Genomic DNA, 20,606 nt, shown 5'->3' with positions numbered 1-20,606 from the left:
GGTGCCAGGATATCCTTCTCCTCGTATGCTCTTCGCATTGCTTCTCACGACATCTATTTTTCTACTGGTCATGGCAGGGTTCCCTGGGTAGCCATGTAACCAGTGGGATGCCAGTTTGTTCTGTCAATGTTCTGCCATTAATCTGACTGACTAATTATGCGGACAAACTCTGCCATAATGTATAATTCCTCTCCACAAGGAGAAACGACATGGAGCGCATAGGCCAGCATGGAGACTGATGAGCCACATTGGCATAATTAAGGCCAGAGCATCTCCTGGGACAGTCATATATGTCCGATATGTATCACTCTGTCCATGAAGCTCAACGTGAAATACCTGTGCCTTACCTCCCTGTCACTGATGACTTTTTTTTTAATTACTGTGAATGAATTGAATACTGTAATTGCAAAACTGTCGCTAGAAGTGTATTTCTATAAGTTTTTACTCCTTAAATTCCAGTTTGTTACTCTTTAAATTCCAGTTTGTTTGCACAATGCGTCGGTTGCTCAAACCACCTAAAAATGTTTTTGTTTTTTTGTTTTTTTTGTAGCTATTCAAAATGTTTCTAAATGCTAAACCTTTCCCTCCTTTATACTGCTAAAAGGGAGAAAAAAAAGTTTCAATTTCAATTGGCCCCAAAAGCCACAATAGAGCCAAAAGCTGTAATTTGATGTGGACAATATCATCCAGATATATTCATCGAGCTGACGTTGGAAATGACAAAACCAGACAAACGTTTTGGCTCTTGAGAAGTATCATTATGTTTGCTTTCACGGTTCAGAAAAAGGAAGCCAGGGGAGCACTAATAGCAGTATAGAAGTCAGATTATGCACATTAACACATAAAATACTGAAACTTATACTTTGTTAAAAAAATAATAAAACAGAATTCATTCTAACATTGGTATGAGCATGTTGGATGGCCTGTTAAAAAAAAAAAAAGATTGTTCGTCCATCTGTTTTCTTACGTGCTTGTCTACATTGTGACAGCCTGACTTCACATGGAGGGCCAAGACACACCAAGGCTGACTATCGTGTTGCATCACATTAGACTCAAACTGTACATATTGCTCCACGTGAGAGGAAATAACTGTCCATGACAATAAGTACTGTCACGGTAGCATACAATGTTTTCATCCTAAAAGGAGAATTAGGGTTATCTTGAGATTTGCATTTGTCAAGTCATTGTCACACTATATTCATTCACCAATGATTTGATCTTAGATTCTTCAAGAGTCTTGGAAATGTGACATGTTGGGGTTTTTTTCGTTTGTTTGTTTTTCGTGTCGTAAACCAGCCTTGCAGACACGTCTTGGTTTTTATAGTGCACTGATTGACTGAAGCTAACAATTTCGCAACACTGACAATCGATGTTTGTGTCTAAGCGTGTGCATGCTAATACAGGACACAATGTACACCACATGAGATTAGATATGGCATGTTGATGGGAAGCTAGCATTCACCACAGAAGGTACCCAGGCCATAGTGTCATCCATATTGAATATGGCCTTTGTTAGCAATGAGAGCTTTGCCGGGAACAGCATTGTGACTGCTCTGATAGGTTAGGAGTGGTTGTCTTCCAATGATCTTGCAGTGAAACAAAATACCAAACAGCCAGATAAACTACAAAAATGCCAACACACAGACGCATATATTTCCTACGCGCTTTGAAAATGATCGATGGAAAACAGGACTCGACAGGAGTCAAAGTATAAAATTGACAGTCATGCATTCGCCCCAAACCCATGGCTTAAGCCAGCTGCTGCTATTACCCGCTTCAACATGTCTGACCTCCTCCCCCTGCAGTGATTGGTTTCGTCTCAGTATCTGCAGTCCTGCACTTTTTTTCCCTTCTCAGTCCAAATATTGGGTTGTTCTGTCAACCCACATGCTTCTGTACTTTTGACACGGAACACAACACAGACTTGGACAGAAATACACTTGGATATGTATACATTACATAAAATAAAATAAATGCCTCCTCAGTCCTCTGCAACTGTGATGACACCCAGTAATTGTGCCAATGGGTAGAAAGTGCCATTAGCTTGAGTCTATATATATATATATACACAATTTTTTGTTTGTTTGTTTTTATATATATGTATATACACACACACACACTACAAACTACAGTTCTGTTTTTTTTCCCCCCCATTAAAGTAGACTCCTTGGAGTCTAGCACACTTTCTATGTCTTCATGCATTCCTAAAAAGATTATTTCAAGATCCTCTGCTGCTCTGTCATCAACACCATTTTGATGGTTCCACATCTTTAAAGCAGGTCCCTTTTACGATCCCACTTGAGTTTGGGAAAGGGTGGGGGTGATGGGGGGCATCACAAGGAGCAGGTAACTAGGGAGGTTGCTGCAGCACTCACTGCACTGTATTTGGAACAGACAGATACGCATTATGAGCGGGTGCATTGTCATGGTGAGGCAGCCATGAGAGGTCCTACCGTAACACTCACCTCACACTGAGTGAAGAAAATGCCAGAGGATCTGTCTGTAGATGTGCTGGGCTATTGTCTGGCCCACGCTGAAGGAGAAAACTTCAAATTTGGGTTTGAAATACAGTCTCTCTTTTGCGGCAAAAGTCCTGGAAGTCTTCTGAACAGGTTAGATTCTCCATGCAAACCTGTATCCTTCAGATTTAAGTGAATTTCTCATAGAGTGGAACTGAAATCAGAATAAATATCATAAATCCAATGAAACCATTCGTTTTGTTTTGGGGTTGTTTTGCATTCTGCCATTGGCATCTGCGTTTGGGTGCATGGGAGTTACTTTTGAAGTTCTAAATAGATAAATATTCACAATCATATAGTGTGCTGGTCGCAAACCAGTGTTCACATCACAAGCTAAACGATTATGTTATCTTACATGTCTATGGGTTTCGTAATGATGAATGAAGTTAGAGGTTGTTGTTATCTTCATTCCGTGAGGTCCAAACCATGTGTTTTGCCATCCTATTTTTGCCAACAAAAGAATCAATCAATCCAAATGAATGACCCTCGGAGTTGCGTCCATCGCTGTAGGTGTTCAGGTCATGCCATTTCACACTCATAAATGATGTTGACTGAAGTCAGCTGTGTCCCTCAGTCAAGGTTATTTTAGTAAATGCAAGCTAACCATATAACTAACACTAAAATTGAAAAAAAAAAAACGTGCTAACTAAATAAAATAAAAACGAAAAAACAAAAGCTACCGGTAACTGAATCTGGATTACACATTTATAAAACGAACTATAATCACAGCAAGGCGGTCCTTTGTTTTCATTTTTGGCACTTTTGGCATTTTACTGTCTATGACACCTTTTAATGGCCAGCTGTTATGTACGACACTTTTTAATGCCCGATTGTTGCTGTGCAGTTAATGTAGTTAAGAGATAAAGTAAATATAAATGAGCATTATCAAAACAAATAGTTATGATTTCCAGTTGTAATATGTGTGAATATGTATGTAAGGGCCTTGAACAACAGCAAACTACAAAGTATTATATATCCTAGTCAGTGTATCAAAAAAAAATATATTAAGCCATGCATGATTAGATAAAGAGGGAAAGGTCACAGCAGGTTGATGCATCTGTCTCATTAGCTTCTTTATTTGTGTCCTTTCATTTACCCTTCATTAGCCTGCATGTTTTATCCTATTTTTCTTCTTTCCTAAATCTCTCCATTCATTAGGCCTACCACTCTCCATTATTCCCTCTCGGCGTTTTGTTTCTAACTATTATGGCTTCCAATAGTGTGTCTGTCTTACTCAAATGTCACCGGAATTTCTGCACGGCATACTACTTTTGACACGAGCACTATGTGCAGTAGACAGGGCGTAGGGATTAATTTGCAGTGTGTGTGCACCTCAGCACTAGACAGGAGTAGAGACTGTGACTGAGGCTAGCCTGACAGCAGAGATGTTGTATGCGTGGGGGGGCGGGGGGCTCTCTGGAACGTCTTCCACTGCACTTGTCACATGCACAAGTAACAGAGGGAGGATCAGGTGTGGCTTGTAAGCATGGAGGAGACAGATGTGTATGGTGGGTGAGGTTAGAGATGGCTCATGAGCTTGATAGTTAATAGTTACTTAATAGTAAGTGGAAGGAGATGGATCCTTGTACAAAGTGGAAAATAGCTCCTGTACGTGCCCCAAAAATCACATGTGTGTTATTAATGTATTATGAAACAGGGGTCATTAAAAAAGAAATTTTTAGACTTTTTAAAAAGTCAATTAAAATAATTTGAAAAAAAACGGACTTTTTTTCCTGAAAACTATTACTTTAAGTGTTTTTTTTCTCCTGTTGCACACTAATGCAATCATGTCCCCTTATGGTGATGACTTATTTCCATCACTGAACTTATTGATTTTCCTGTCTGCAAACATAGATATATGTCTTGTAATGCAGCAGCTTTATTTAGCATGGAATTACTCTCCATAATCGCAGCTACTCCGGGAAATCTGAAAATATATTGGAGTGAAGCTGACATCCTAAACGACTATTAACTTCCTCCATAAATGGACTGCTCCCATTATGGCATACATAGAGCAAAGATATTGTGACTCCTCTGTGATGCATGGTGGTGAGGACAAGTTTCCTGTTGCAGTGCAGTTCACAGTTGGTACTATAACAGTTCAAACTAGGTTTAAGTGCTACTTCAAGGTAAACACCGCTGTGCTGCAGAGAACCTGACAGTTTAGATTGCATCAATGAAATAAAATGTCTCTGGTACTTTTATTCAAGCCCCACTATGGACCATATTATGGAATCCGTGACTGGTTGCCAGAGAGCTGGCTAGATTCTTCCAAAGCCTGTCAGGTGCTCTGTGTGTAGCTCTCTTAATCTGACATTCTTGCATGAGTCGTGCAAGACTCATCTTGCGTAAAAAGATTTAACATTTACTCACATTCTAGATAACAAAGTACATATTGTTATTTTATTTATTTATTTACATCTTTTTAATACTTATTTGTGGTTTGTTGACGTAGTCGTATTGTACTGTGGGCGGCAAGTCTTCCTTTGGATTTGCAATCACTGCTATTCTTTTGTGGTTGCATTTGGAAAAAGTAGATATTTAATGAAATACAAAGCAAAACAAAACACACTGGAGGAATTCATTTTTTATACGCCCTCTCAGCTGAGAACTTGAGATATGCCAACCTTTTTACATGTGAAGAAATGCTTGGTCAAGATTCTAGAACCGTATTTTTTGCAATGTTTATTTCAGTGGCAAATAATTTAATGAGAGAGTTTGACTGTCATTGTCATGAACTTTTAATGTTGTGTTCAACTGATCTCGGAGAAGGTAAGCATAAGAAGACCCATTAGACCAAGGGTGTCAAACTCATCTTTGTCGCGGGCCACATTGTAATTCCCGTTTCCCTTGGAGGGCCATTATGACTGTGAGACCATCTAAAGAAGTCACGAATAATGGTTTCTTCATCTATTTAAGTAACCGTGAAGAGGGGTTTGGCCACATGAAAATGCTTATAATCACTCTCTTATTTATTACATATGAGAATTTCAAATGTTGGTGAAACTATTCCAAAAAATGTAAGTGTCATGGTTTTGTTCTGTCTGTGTTTTTTTTCTTTGTTTGTTTGTTTTAGGATCAGCTGGAGTGGATAGCGTACCTCTTCAGCGGCGCACCAGTGTCTTGTCCCTAATCAAGCCTAGTCAAGTATTTAACTCATTTACACCCTTTGACGTATAAATACGTCAATTTGCGCATAGCCGTTCCCTCCCCATGACGTATTAATACGTCAATCACGTGTTTTCATGGGGGAGGGTGCAAGAGAGTCCGATGCAACTTCTCACCACAGGATTAGGCTTGACGGCAATGTTAAATAGCAAAAAAATGGCCATCGGGTGGCAGTGGTGCAAAAATCAACCAGGATCACGCCGCAGAAGGAGTAGAAAGGGAGTACAGTGAAGGAGGGGCGTATGTGGATAGTGGATTGGAACATTAGCAACTAGCAACGATGGGGAAAAGGAAATAACTAACTAAAAATGATTTTTTTTTCGGTATAAAAGCGTCCTCGAAACAAAACAACAAAGGAGATGGTGTTTGTGTGGAAGAGAAAATGACGCTTCGGTCAGTAATCGAAAGCGGCACCCGTCAAACGAACGTCGGCCTGCACAAACATAAGATAAGATATCCTTTATTTGTCCCACACTGGGGAAATTTACATGGCGTGCTACACGCAGCCCGCATAGCTCACGCCGAGTTTCGAGTTCATCTGATGAAGATGAACTTGCTCCACGTCAGCGATCATCGCTTGGCAGAGCATTTTGTGCCTCCCGATGCCCCACGTCGCCCACAAATCGTCTCCCCGGCGACTTCCAGCGATGACGGCAAAGAGGCTGCATTGCTTCGCATGGCCGACGCCGGGCACACGTCAGCGATTCGTTGGAATCGTCTCGTAAAGACGACGGCGAAAACGATGAATTGAAGAGCGATTTGGATCCCGATGTCGGACGAATATGTGCCTTCGGACATAACGGAAAGCAGCTGAGAGTCCTCGCCAGAGCCGCTGGAACGAGGAGGTAACTGCTGACTAGCTTGCAAGTTCCCATTCAAAACCTCATCACTTCTTATGCCTCCTCAGTCGCTTTTATGCACCGCTACATTCCCCGCTATACTATGAAGTTGCCAGTAACACTCATCATTTATGTACGGTTGATGCGTCTCGTAGATGTGGATGAAAATATGCGCCGTAAATGCGCTGACTTGCATGTCGCCATAGGTTTTCAAAAAACAAACTAACAAAAAAAAACAGAACACATTTGGTCCGCTCAGCTCTGCTAAAACCACTCGTGTTAAATTCATATTCCATTTCATTTCAAATTGGATGCTGAGCAACATGGAATGAATGGTGTAAATAGCAGTGTGCGAGCATGTATGTGTGTGTGTGAGAGATGTTGAAATGTAAGTGGAAAGCAACAATAAAAAATATAGAAAAATAAAAGTGTGGTAATTGTACATACTTCTATACATTACAGATTGTCCAACCAGAAGCCAAAAGATGACGACTCCTCGCTTTGGTGGTGGAAAGAAAGGTAAATAAAATTATTGTACCTCACTCTGCAGCAAGATATATTTGCAACTTTTTATGTTTCTATAATTTATAGGTCGTGCATCTGGACGTGGTGGGATGAATTGATGGTGACAAACTGGATGGAAGCCAAAAACCATCTTCTCCACAGCTGCACTTTTGTTCATAGTTCAATAGTTTTGTTGTGTGCAAATAAATTATTTTGCTACAAAAACATTATTTGTCATGTTCTTTTGTAGGAGGAACACATTATCGAGGTATTTGAGCTGCCACAAAAGCAAAAAATAGTGTAAAACTTGAAATGATGCTTGAAATGCATGCTTTTACAAAAAGCCCATTTTCTCTGGATTTCTGCAGAAAATCGGCCTTTCCCATTAAACTTAGCAGTTTTCTAATGCTGATTGCCAACGAACGGAGAAAGATAGAAACCAACTTTTTTTTCTGCTGAAAGAAGAGAGTCTCACCTTTCTTTTGACAGGTTGCATGTATATATAGCCATAGAACAGAAAATTCTGTGGGCCTTGCAAATCAGTCAAAATTCAGTAAAATGTGAGGGATTGAGGGGGTTGCTCCAGTGAAAAGGGGTGGTATTCAATGGTGGTATTCAAAGACTGCCAAGATCCAAAGTCCCTGTTGGATTATTGACCTTGCTCGCTGTTTCTGCTCAAGTGATATTTTCTAGATCGCTTGCCCACGTTCATAGTCGCTCTTGTTTCGCTAGATTCTTGTTTAGTAAGTACTTGGGTTCTCAAGTCATTTTGGACTCGTCTCGCGTGTTTGCATTCTTGACATTTCGTTTTGAGTACGTTGGTTGTCAAATTTACCTTGTCGTTTGCAACCACATTCTTTTCATATCTGGTTTTCCGGCCTTGTTGTTGTCAGCGATTTCTCTTTATACTTCGTCAGTACTTTGGTTTTCTATAAATTATTATTTTTTGCAACACAGTTTACCTGACTCTGCAGTTTAGGGATCCACACTCCACCTGGTTTGTGTTCGGACTGTGTTAGTAAAAATTTGAGAAGAGGGCAAAAACTTTTTTTACGGCATTGTATTTTTGTTCACCTCTGCCGGTGTTGCAAAGAATAAATAAGTACATAAACTGCTATGATTAACTAAAACCTCTCCAAATGACTGGGAATAACACTCAACACATCCTATTGAAACAAAGAATATGTTTTTTTTTTTCATTTTCCATTGTTGTAACAATGTAACTTTCACTTACACATGTAACTCATTACACTATCAAATCAATATCACAAATACTGAACCGTCGCAAACCTTTATGTTTTGACCATTAGATATATTGAGCTTTCTTAGCAAGTCACAATCGCTGATTATAAATACAATATAAATACACATACAGCACATTTGACAATAAAGTTGTACTTGATACTTGATAAACTTAGCCATTACTTGCGCCCACCACACTATGCACACCAATACAGGATACCACGGCCAGAGTAAAATCATTTGGAGGAGTGTCTGTGAAAGTTTCGGAGGGTATGGACTCGGGAGTAATGAGCATGTCTGAGATAAATAATGGATTGCCTTCATTCACATTATAGAGGAAATGACTGTAATAGTGCTTGCTGGGTGAAAGACCTCCATCAAACACATTAACACTCAGGACAAAGACGGAGAGGAAACGGGGACACGGAACGCAGCGAAGGAGGAACGTGAAAGTGGATGACATGGAAGCAAAAAATAGAGGGATACATCCTGTTTTGTATGATCTAGCACAAAATAAAGTGAGGAAGGAAATGAACTATTTTTGAAGATGCACCCGGGAATGATATTACCTCTGTGACTAATAAAGGGGGAAGGTTTCTTGCTGCCATCCCAGCATCTTCCTTCAGCCAGCCTACTCCACTTCTCTCCCACTCTCTCCCCCTCTCCACTGTGCTCTCTCTGGGCATTAGAGAATGGTCTGAATGTGAGCCTACAATAGTGGAGATAAATGGGATTTGAAACGCATGCAATAAGGAGTGGCAGTCATTAGACAGTAAGTGAGCCAAACGAGTTGTTAGGACATGAGCAGTGCTAGTTGTTAGGAAAGGATGAAGTGAGGGAGAGACGGAGAGATGAAGGGAAGTAAGAAGGCCATTGGCTGTTTGTTCGAGGACTAAGTGCTGGATAATGAGATCAGACTGACATGACCCGGTCCCAGAGCTGAGAGAGACAGCTTCGCCATTTCACTTCACAATTTGCCTCGACAATATATCTTTCCACCTCATTCCCTTTGTCTTCCACGTACTTTCTCGTTCTCTTTGTGCTCCTCTCATTAAGTAACACCACCGTTCTTAAGAAAAGATGTGAACTGTGTCAGGAAAGGACATGTGAGCTCCAAAATGGATTCATTTTTCATAATTTTTTATGACATAAATCATACGGTGAGGGAACTGTGGTAAATAATGTAAGAATTGGGTATGACTTCAGAGAATTTGTAAAAATAGTGAACTCACCCAGACACAACAATAGCACTGCTGCTTCCATTATTGTCCAGAAGACATTATGTTACTGTATTGGCAAATTAAGTTTGGTTGATTCACGCTTGGGTGGGTCGGTGTCCAGTGGTTAGTGCGTTGACCCCACACTGCAGAGGTGCAGGGTTCGATTCTGTCTCCGGCCTCCCTGTGTGGAGTTTACATGTTTTTCCCGGGCCTGCGTGGGTTTTCTACGGGTAATCCGGTTGCCTCCCACATTCCAAAAGCATGCATGACAGGTTAATGGAACACACTAAATTGTCCCTAGGTGTGAGTTCAGTGTAAAGTTTTGTAAGGTTGTTCTTCCAGAATAATTTGGCCAAGTACTGTATTTTCCGTACTACAAGGCGCACCTAAAAGCATTCAATTTTCTCAAAAGCCGACAGTGCGCCTTATAATCCGATGTGCCTTATATATGGTGTTATAGTTGCTGGTCACTCTCTTTGGAATGATCCTCCCACTGAACATTCGGCAAGCCTTAGTTTTACTGTTTTGTGCTTTCTATTGTCTATTGTCTTCGTTATTAATTTATTATTTTATTGTAGTATATATGTTGGTCCATGTACAGCACTTTGCATACAGCAATGGCTGTTTTAAAGTGCTTGATAAATACAGTAGAATTGAGTTAGGTCGATTATATTCCCCATTGAGTTGTTTCCCTGTTAGTATTCCTATGCCATCTAGTAGTGATTATTAGCAGTAACGTGTAACGTAAAAGAGTTCTGCCCAACACTACTTGACATGTGCATTCGCTAGCACACACTCAAACGGACAACTACTTTGTGAGCTCTGCACAGTCATTATGAAATGACGATAATACCAAAAGCATAAACGAAGAAGCAGACAAGCAAGACTTTGAAGGATATTTAGCCCCTTTTGGATGTGAGTTCACAAAGTTCTCCTTTTTGTTGAATCAATTGTCCTCATAATTTTTGCCTTTCATTTATTGTTTTTTAATACCATTTGTAGTTACATGTTTCATGTCCGTGTTTGTGACCGGTTTTCACAGCTTGCCACGGAATAAACCCTATATTTTTATGTACTTTGTGTCGTGCTTCATGTTATATCCTGAGGTAGCTACATATAGATCAATATTCTGATTTCTTGGATGTAATATTTTAAATATTGTGTAAAGTGCTGTATAACAGCTGCAACCGTTGCAAAGTCTCTATATAAATAAAGCTTGTATTGTATTCTCTTTAGCGCAGCTCCATCTTGTGGATGCATAAGCCACCGTAGCCACTATTGAAGCTTATATTCTGTGTGCCTTATATATGCGCCCTATATATGTAAACAGTTTAAAAATAGGCCATTCATTGAAGGTGCGCCGTATACTCTAAAGCGCCTTATAGTGTGGAAAATACGGGACTCTTTTTTTTCCATGATATGTACTCACACACACAATGCTGGCCTTGATTTGGCATGTGCACAACACATGCACAATCTTTCCTGAGATAATGACACGGTAAATCCAGTTCTTCTGTTTTACACATGCACAATTTTTCCTGATATAATGACACGGTAAATCCAGTTCTTCAGTTTTATTTGTATGTGTATGTATATACCTGCGAGGGATTCATTCTGCAGGAGTTGCGGAGAGGGATAAAAGCTGTGTGAAATGTGGCAAATTTATGTGTGGCAGATAGGAATAAATGGGGAAGGGGATTTAAACCATTTTAAACATATTGGCCTTGGGTAGGTCCTTGTGGGGCTTTGACTCTGTGGCTTCGAGCTGCTTGTGGCTCCTGTTCGTGACGGCCCTCCTTGATGTTTCTTCTTCTTCTTCTTCAGTCCACTCTGTGCTCAGCCTTGCCTCAGGAGTCATGCTATGGATTTACAGCGGAAGTCAACCATTCAAAAATATAATAAAAGGTTGTATCCCCCCCCCCCCACCCCTGTCTCCACTAGTTTAAACACAGCATTCTGATTACTAATGCATTGCTGAATATGAGTTAAGTGGCAAAATCCACCTATTTTTATCCATCAGCCGACAACCATTTTGCCGCTTGTTGATGGAAAATTACATTACAGTTGTGCAAGGGCACAGGAACAACCAATCACGGCTCTGCTTGCAAACATCACATGACCAAACTCAGAAAACAGGTGAGTCAGCAAAATGGACACCCCCTGAGATGGATAAAAACATATGGATTTTACTGCTTGATTAAATTTATGTTTCAGAGACTTTTTTTGTGTTGTATCGACAATGGCTATAGAGCACTGTCAATCTTGATCAAACATTTCATGTCAGTGCTGTTTGAATAAGTTACTGTATCTGTCAGTCAGATTTTTTTAAAGGTATTTTATGAGCTTTGCATAATGGTCCATTGATTTGCAGTGTTCTCACACAAGATCCCACAGGCCAAAAACATGTTGGCTCAGTTCACTGAAGACTCTAAAGTGTTCATCGGTATTAATCGGAGTGTGAATGATTGTCTGTCTCCTCTTGATTGACAGGTAAAGAGTCCAGCATATCCTGCCTCCTATCCTCTCCTATGTTAGGTGCGATAGGCTCCCACTCCCCATGACCCTCACAAGAATAACCTGCAAACAAGATAGATGGATAGATAAATGGTGTATTTTGTTAAGACAAATGAATAGTGAACTCATGATTTTTATTTTGGCCCAAAGCAGATATGTTGGAAAGGGAAAACCAGAGCAGCTGTGGGCCATTTATTCAGAAGACCACATTCCACTCTTGTTTAAAATGAGTCCAGGTGGCCATTGTTTTTGCCAAAGATAGAGGGGTTCTTTGGGAAGTGAATAGCAATTATTGGGAGTTTGACTGACACAAGACTGGTTGCATGCAACCATCAGAGCGTTTATGGCAGCTTCAAGGTGAATTTGCAATGCCTTGGGAAAGTCGGAAAGTTTGCCTTGGGAAGTTATGATTTGGGATCACTTCATTGGCTTGCTTGCAAAAGCAAATGATTTTGTGTCAATTAAACTGAGTGCATGCACTCCTGAGTTGGTCATGGCAGGCACAACATTCTGAACTACCTTGGTCGCTTGGGTCTTGAACTTCGCCTATTTAGCATGGTAGAAGAAGAAGAAAGCATGATCTGCTGGACTTGATATCATCCAACAGTTTCCTAAAAGAATGAATTGTGCAAAGGTATGTCTTCTCATCTGTCTTTCATATTTTAAAAACATAGATAGCCCTCACTGAATGTCTCACTCTACCTTATGCAACACCGTTATGCATATGATCAGAATAAGACAGTTATTATTCTTTTCTTTTTTCTTGACTTACTTATATAAGTAGGTTTGTCCTCTTGGTCAGTGGTAACAGCTAGCTAAAAAGTTATTTTCTACTACTGAGAGAAAGCTAACATTTTTTCCGGATCTGCAACCCTGTTGCTTTGATTAGAGTGACAGGCTTGCACAACATTAACAGGGTTCTCTCACCTCCATTTTAGTCCGACTTTAGAAACAATTTTTAGATTTTTTTTATGAGTAGGAGTAATATTATTGATGAATGTGGAGCACAAAATCAGAACAGAGAAGGAGTCCAAATGTCCTCCAATTCTGGAATGACCTATGAAATATGGGAGAGAAGTGCAAGGGCTGTAAATAAAATGGTAGAGGGGTGGGGGGGGGCACTAAAACATTTCCCGTTGTCTGTGCAATCAATGGGGACTGTTTGGTGGTTATACAACAAAATATACAACCTGGGATTTGTCAAACATGCTGTTGTGAAGACCCCAGCTGGAATTCGTTTTTCATCTCTCTCTCACATATACACACACGCCTGTGTGCACACACAAAGTCACGGTGAGTATGCATAAAGAACCACATTTGTGTCTCCCATCATCCTTTGTTTCAAAATGAAAGACTTGAAAACATGGCCAATGCATGTGGCATACTCATGATTTTGGGCTTAGCTGTGAATCATAATGAGGTGGACACCTGCTGTGTCTCTAGAATTCTATTACACACAGCGGGTGTGTCGACACCCCCCTCCGACCTTATCTTGGACATAGTTTAAAAAAAAATCAGGACCATTTTCATTAGTTTCTGTCCAACTTAGTTGATATTTTTCTATGAGGCCTTCGATCTGTGCGGCCTTTTTTTTTATTTTAGGCTGATGTGTACTTGTGAAAATTAAACTGCTGTCCACTCATTAAATAGTATGCTTTCTTTAAAATAAACGGTACATTTTATTGGGATTGAAAAAATGGGCTTGCATGGGCAAGTGTGAGCACACAGACTGGTAAAAACAAACACAGGCACCCTACAACCCTTAGAGCACAAGACAACACTTTTCAGGTGAGGTCCCCTATCCTTGGTCTGTGGACCGGTCCCACACCTGCTCTTGTAATATGTGGTATTCAACTTGTTAATGAGGCTACGAAACCCTCAAACCGATCTCGCCACATTGAGACAAAGCAACTTTGATTAAAAGACAAAAATGTTTTGAAAGAAAGAAACTTCATCACATAATAGACAGTTATTCAGGGCCACCACGACAGCAAAAACGTCTGCGCCAACTGCGTCACTAGATCCTATCTCCTTCCAAGCACACCTTTAGTTGACTTTTTGGAGACCCGATCTGGAAAAAATAACAAAATGGAAATTGTGTCCGTGTGTGTGACTCAAACGTCCTCTTTTACTCCCCCTATAACAACAATAACAAATTGACCACAGACGTGTTGAGTTGCGTGAAACAAACAAGGATGGGTTGCAGCAGCATTGCTTATATTTCCCGACAGACAGATTATAATAATAATAGGAATATAATATATATAATGTAATAATAATATAATATAATATATAATAGGACAATAGGAAGAGATGGCATGCTTTTTGAACATCTGACAGACCACACGCTAACAATTTTGCTTACAATAGTCTCGTCTCGTCAGCGAAAACTCACATACGTCTTGTCATCGTCATGAAAAAAAAGTTAACGAAACGGTCCACCCCTGACCTTTTGCCTGCTGTAATGACTCTAGAGGTCCTGATAAAAAAGATAACAGCTAGATGTGACCTCCTACTTTGTGGTCATTTAAAGCTTCAAAGAGTAAACCTTTGATTGTACTTAAATATCACAGCAAATTTAAAGGTGAAATGTTTCGTCTCAGTTTCTCGAGTGTTTACGTCCTCACTGGCTTCTTTTTCAAACTATTGTCTTAATCCACAAAGCTAAATAATTCACGACCCCCTCAACTGTCATTTTCACTTTCTGGACATCAGTGTTTTTGTAATCCCACCCCCCACCACCCTTATGTAGACATCTCACATGCATTACCGTATAGCCTTGGCTCCGTCTGCTCTCCCCCCTTCTGTAGTACTCAATTACTCTGTCTTCCTGGGGCAAGCACTGGTGTCAAGCTACTGTAATGACTTTCTGATTATCTGTCTTTATGTGATGAATGAGATGGAAATGTACCACCATGGCCAAACGGTCCTGGCCCAGTGCCAAGCTGCCACACTACACTCAGCGAATGTCGGAGAGGAATGGACAACTAAACAAATAACATTAGATAGTACGAGAGGTCCCATTTGCCTTTTTCACATTTTTTTTTCTCAGCTCACCGTTCCCTTTTGTAAGGTACCCGAGTGAGACGAGGGATGAAGTTAACCCGTGAATTTGGCATCTTCCGAGGTATTATCAATGGTGTCAGAAGTGTGATGGCATCAACCGCAACGTGGATGGTTTAACATGAGATTGAGACTCATGATCAACGCTCTTCTGTGTTGTTAAAAGCAATTGTGGGTGTTGGGCCGATGTCTCCATGCATCTAATTAGTTCATTGCACTGAGCGGCATCAAATTCTGTGAAAGCACAAATCAGACACATTCATATCCTTCGGCCATTGCGCCGAGAGACATCAGCTATGTGAACACACAATTCAAATGAGTCACTGCTCTTATTTGATGAGTTCTGTCTGAAATAGGCGATTGGAATTAAATCCCAGCTCTACTGTTACAACTGATGCACCAACTTACTGGAAAACCAGTATGAAAGCAACTTTTGTGTTTTGCCGCTTCAATATTGAGGAGTCCATTTTGGCATTGTTCAGGACACAAGAAGGCAGAAAAAAGTAAAATCTCATTGACCGAACAATCAATTAAGTGGTCACTTTGGAGGAGAGACACGTAGACAGTTGTAATGGAGTCATTCTGAGCGATAAAGACTTTGTAGCATCCCAGTGAGAAATAGGCTTTGCCATCACTTGGGTTGACATGCTCATTGTATAGATGTAGTGAAGGGCACTTGTCATAAAAGCAGGCCCATTAAGGGCAAAATCATCTGCCGTTGCATCTTAATCTACAGGTGTTGCATGAAGCAAAGTTATTGTTCACGCCTGACTTTGACCTTCAAAAAAAAAAAAAATCTTCTATTGATTTTCCCCCTTTCTTCCAAATGAGTGTTGATGCCTTTTCAGCCTCAGATGTGCCGGGGCTGAAAAATGAACTTGAAGCAGCCGTGGTAAACCGTTAATGCCAGGGTGGACCCGACTCCATTGAGGCCAAACACCTGAGGGAAGCAGGCCCAGGTCCACATTGCCACTCAGCCCCCCCACATCTCCAGTCCTATTATTCATCCCTTTTTCCAATGCCTTTTTATGCTGCTCAATTACCCCTACTGTGGCCCAGTGTGAACACTGTAATGACATTCTGATTATCAGTCTGTAAATGAGAAATTAAATGAGTATGCGAGGCCATGTCGGAGAAAGAATAGAACAACTAAAAGCCTTTCAAAAATGGAGGGAGAAGGAGTGGCAGGATGGGAGGGTGGGTAATGGCTGAGTGCACCACTCTTGTGATCATCAACATGAAGGTAAAAAGAGAAAACATTTTCAAGCACACAATAAATGTATGATATTTCACTTTGGAATTTAATTGCTTCCATTTCAGGTCCCCGTGTAGTTTAACAATGAATTGAGGTCCTTTGATTTGAAAGAATGAGTCTGCTAGAAAGAAGCCATGTTGCTCATGAAAATATGTCCCGGCACCCGAAAGCAGAGCTCCACTTCATATGCTAAATCAGACTGAATCAAAATATAAATCCACACCTGCACTTTGTACATAACATACATACACATTAGATTTTTTTTAAGTGCAGTACTTTAAGAATGTGATAAAATGTCAAATACATTTTCTTCACCAATAAAGACCGATCGTCCAGTCACTGACCCATGGCTGCTAAGACTATGCAGGATGAATGGTTCTTTGTCAATATGCGTGATACTGCATGCTAAAATGATATTACACATCCCCTGCCACCTCATAAATTATTTTTCATGGCACATACAAATGACATTGCACAGCAATTATCCATATTAGTTGTTGTCAATGCTTATGCCACAATAAAGTGTAAACATGTAACCAATCTGGCCCAATAAATTGATTCCTCTCATCCTCGTGCATCAGTCTCATTTCAGCCCAATCAACAGCAGTGCTCTGCAGCCTTTACTTCTACTGGAGTAGTTATTAAAAGCTTAATCAATCCTTAATTGATTTTTTTTTCCAGGCAGAAAAACTCACAGTCTAACAGATGTGATTGTCAGACAGGAAGTAACAACTCCATCGGTGGTAATTGGGTCTTCATGGATGGATACATAACTGAGAGGTCTAGAATTAGAAGTTACCAAGGCCTTTGTGAGTGGAAGTATAACTCAAGTTCAGCCACGGGACGATTCTGCATGTTCAATTTACTGGTGGAGTAGTCTGACATTTCAACACTCCTTTGAACACATGCACAAATACCAGAGGTGGGAATAAGTCACAGATGTACAAATCGCAAGTAATAATAATAATAATAATAATAATTATAATGCATCAATTTTCTAGAGCGCTTTTCCGGCCACTTAAGGTTGCTCCACAATGGATACATAATTCATGCTCTCACACAGCCATGCTCTGGTGGTGGGAAACGACGCTCTGTAGTCAGAGCTGCTCTGGGGCAGGCTGACGAAACCAAGCTTGCCAATATGTGCTTACTTTTCCTCCGATCACCACCAAGCATTCACACGCAAGTCTGAAGTCATCCTCTTTGGGTCTCAAGCAAGTCTCAAGTTACAGTCAGAAAAAAAAAAAAAAAATCAAGCAAGTCGAGTTCAAACCAAATTACAAGTTGAGTCAAGTCATTACTTGGTTCGAGAAAGTCGTAAGTCAAGTAATAATAATAGAACTAATCATAATGGTGGCACGGTGCTTGCATGGGGTTTCTCCAGTTTCCTCCCTCATTCCAAAAACATGCATGGAAGGTTAATGGAACACTCTAAATTGTCCCTAGCTGTGATTGTGAGTGCGGACGGTTGTTCGTCTATGTGTGCCCAGCGATTGGCTGGCAACCAGTTTAGGGTGTACCCCGCCTGCTGCCCGAAGACAGGTGGGATAGACTCTCGCATGCCTGTGACCCACATAAGGATAAACAGATTAGAAAATGGATGGATAGATGAAAATAATAATAATAAGAAGAATTAAAATAATATGTTAAACTATTTCATTTTAAACATTTTTCAAAACCGTTAAGGATACTACTGTACATCAATCAAACATGAAATGAATAGAGAAAAAATATAGGGCAAAGAAGTTAAAGTGCGTATATGATACTGAACGGATATATTTTGAGTTTGTATTTGAATGTAATGAGAGATTCGGTCTCGTGGAGGTCAGGGGTACAGAGTCACAGAGCTGGGGAGCTCTGCTTCCCATGGTACTGAGACGAGCAAAGTGTGCAGTCGGATGGAGGAGGAGGACCTGACGGTGCAGGCTGGAACTGCGACATGGGGGAGGTCAGACAAATATGGAGGGATGATGTGAATGGCCTTGAAGGTATAAAGCCGGAGTTTGAAGTGGATCCGCTGTCTAACCGGGAGCCTGTGAATTTGCTGGAGGATAGGTGTATTGTGATGGGAAGAGGGGGATTGGGTAATGAGGCGTGCAGCAAAGTTCTGGACCGGTTGGATCGTATGTACGGACTGGTGATACAGGTCAAAGAAGAGAGATTTGCAATAATCAATACGGGAGGTAACAAGACTACAGACCAGGATAGTGGTTTATTGATATGTGAATGCTATGAAAGTGTGCTGTCATGGATGACACCCAGACTATTAACCTGAAGGGAAAGTGCAGGACCCAGCCAATCTGATGTCCTGGGCGAGATTTTATTTGGCACCCCACTCCATTTCCCATTTAGAATCCACTTACAAATGAAGTAGAGTTTTTCACATTGCCTTTCATTGACATAACATGTCACGCAATTTACTTTGTAAAATATTAAGTGGAATATTTTTTTTTTCATGTCATCACTGTTGCGTTACTGTCAATTTGACAGCAAGCAAAGTCAGCAGGTACCTCACTTGGTCCACGACAAACCAGCTGTGTCCCAATTGTGTCAGTCAGAACTGAAGGCCAATTAACACCAAAAGCTCATTCTCAGGCACAGCACTTGGTGGGATTTTTCATTGAGGCACTTATATTCAAGAGAAAATGGGATTGTCATTAGTGTACATGAAAGTCACCGCATTTATAGTGTTTCGAAAAGTAACATTTAAAAAAAGAAGATAACGCATAACATACACCACGCAAAAACACTCATTCTCACACACACACACCTGAAGTTCTGCAATGAACAGGTGAGTCAGCAGGTAGATGGCTCTCATCAGCCTCCAGGATCATGTCTGTGGCCGCTGTGCCAATGTCTGACTCCTCATTTTGGCCTGTGGGTGCTCTTACCCCTGAATCTAAAATTAAGATAAATATGTAAGTTACATCACATTGACATCACATATATCAGCTACCCAATTAAAATGACCATAGATAGTACATATTTATAAAAAATTGGAGTTGAAATTTTATTCATTGAGCATAACACAACTTTTTTTTCTTTAAAGCGCTATCATATATAGCTTAGTTACTGTCATGTCAAAGTATGTTGGAAGTGATTTAACTTAGCATATAGTGTATAGGAGGAATTCAAAAAAATGTCCACAGCCTGGACTTTTGTGTGGATTTGCGCTTGGTGTGTTGCAAACAAATTAGATTTGGTTGCCTATGGGTTAAATTTGATGCGTGACATGATGCCTCAGTTCTAATAGCTAGGGGTAAAATTATACATCTATTCAGAGTAAAGCATCCTAACTTCCAACTCCCTGGGCTCATACTGGAATTAGAAAACTAATAAGTTATTTCCTGATCAGAGTTAGGATTTCAATTAGAATAAACATGTTTTATTTGGGTTTTCTCCAGGTACTCCGGTTTTCTTCCACATTCCTAAAACATGCGTGGCAGGTTAACGGAACACTCTGTATTGTCCCTCGGTGTGAGTGCAAGCGCGGATGCTTGTTCATCAATGTGTGCTCTGCGATTGGGTGGCAACCAGCTCACTGTGTCCCCCGCCTACTTCCCGAAGACAGCTGGGATAGACTCCAGCACGCCCCTATCCTTGTGAGGATAAGCGGATCGGAAAATGGATGGATGCATGGATGTTTTATTTGGCAATCAGTTCAGAGTGTACCCCGCTTGCTGCCCAAAGTCAGCCGGGCTAGGCTCCAGCATGCCTTGCGACCCTCGTGAGGATAAAGCGGATCATTTGATGGCTGGCTGGATGGATGGATGTTTTATCGATCAGTCATGTTCAACTTTTCACAGAAAATAAGTATTAAAATTGAAAATGACTTTCTGATATCTTCAAATCGCATTTTTGAGTAACAGGTAACATTAAAGATAGAGGGGGGAAAAAGATGCCAATTGCCTTGAGGTGACACCAGTCTGTGGTACGAAAAATACTGGAGACGGCTTTCATGGAGAACTGTGCCAAATCAGCTGATCACACGGTCCCAGACCGGAGGTCTCTAAGTTGATCCAATGCCATCTGTGGATTGGGAAAAAACTGACCAACAACCACCAATGAGCACCGGCGCTCCTGTGAGAAGAAAACTAAAATTGTTTTGTACACCTCTATCGTAGTATATTATAATTCATGCGTGCCACTAGGTGTATAACCGTAAGTGTCCCAGGGTGCCATGTGCCAGCGATGCCATATGGTAGTGTGTATTGACTGCAGTCACATTGTGTGACACCATTAGAGCCAGAAGATTAGGAGTGACTTTGGCATCTTCATTACG

At 40.6% G+C, this 20,606-nt stretch overlaps 1 long non-coding RNA gene across 1 annotated transcript; it reads left to right on the top strand.

The window, feature by feature from the left end:
* The first annotated feature begins 6,179 nt into the window (after nucleotides 1-6,179).
* Nucleotides 6,180-7,253, top strand: LOC147208712 (uncharacterized). The gene is made up of 3 exons (XR_015100294.1): nucleotides 6,180-6,532; nucleotides 6,989-7,045; nucleotides 7,118-7,253. It is a non-coding gene; the product is annotated as an uncharacterized LOC147208712 (long non-coding RNA).
* The last annotated feature ends 13,353 nt before the right edge of the window (nucleotides 7,254-20,606 follow it).

The sequence above is a fragment of the Hippocampus guttulatus genome, chromosome 2 (assembly GCF_054856545.1).
Source record: "Hippocampus guttulatus isolate MCC_2025c chromosome 2, RoL_Hgut_1.0, whole genome shotgun sequence".
NCBI classification, from domain to species: domain Eukaryota; kingdom Metazoa; phylum Chordata; class Actinopteri; order Syngnathiformes; family Syngnathidae; genus Hippocampus; species Hippocampus guttulatus.
This window is presented reverse-complemented; position numbering and strand designations above follow the sequence as displayed.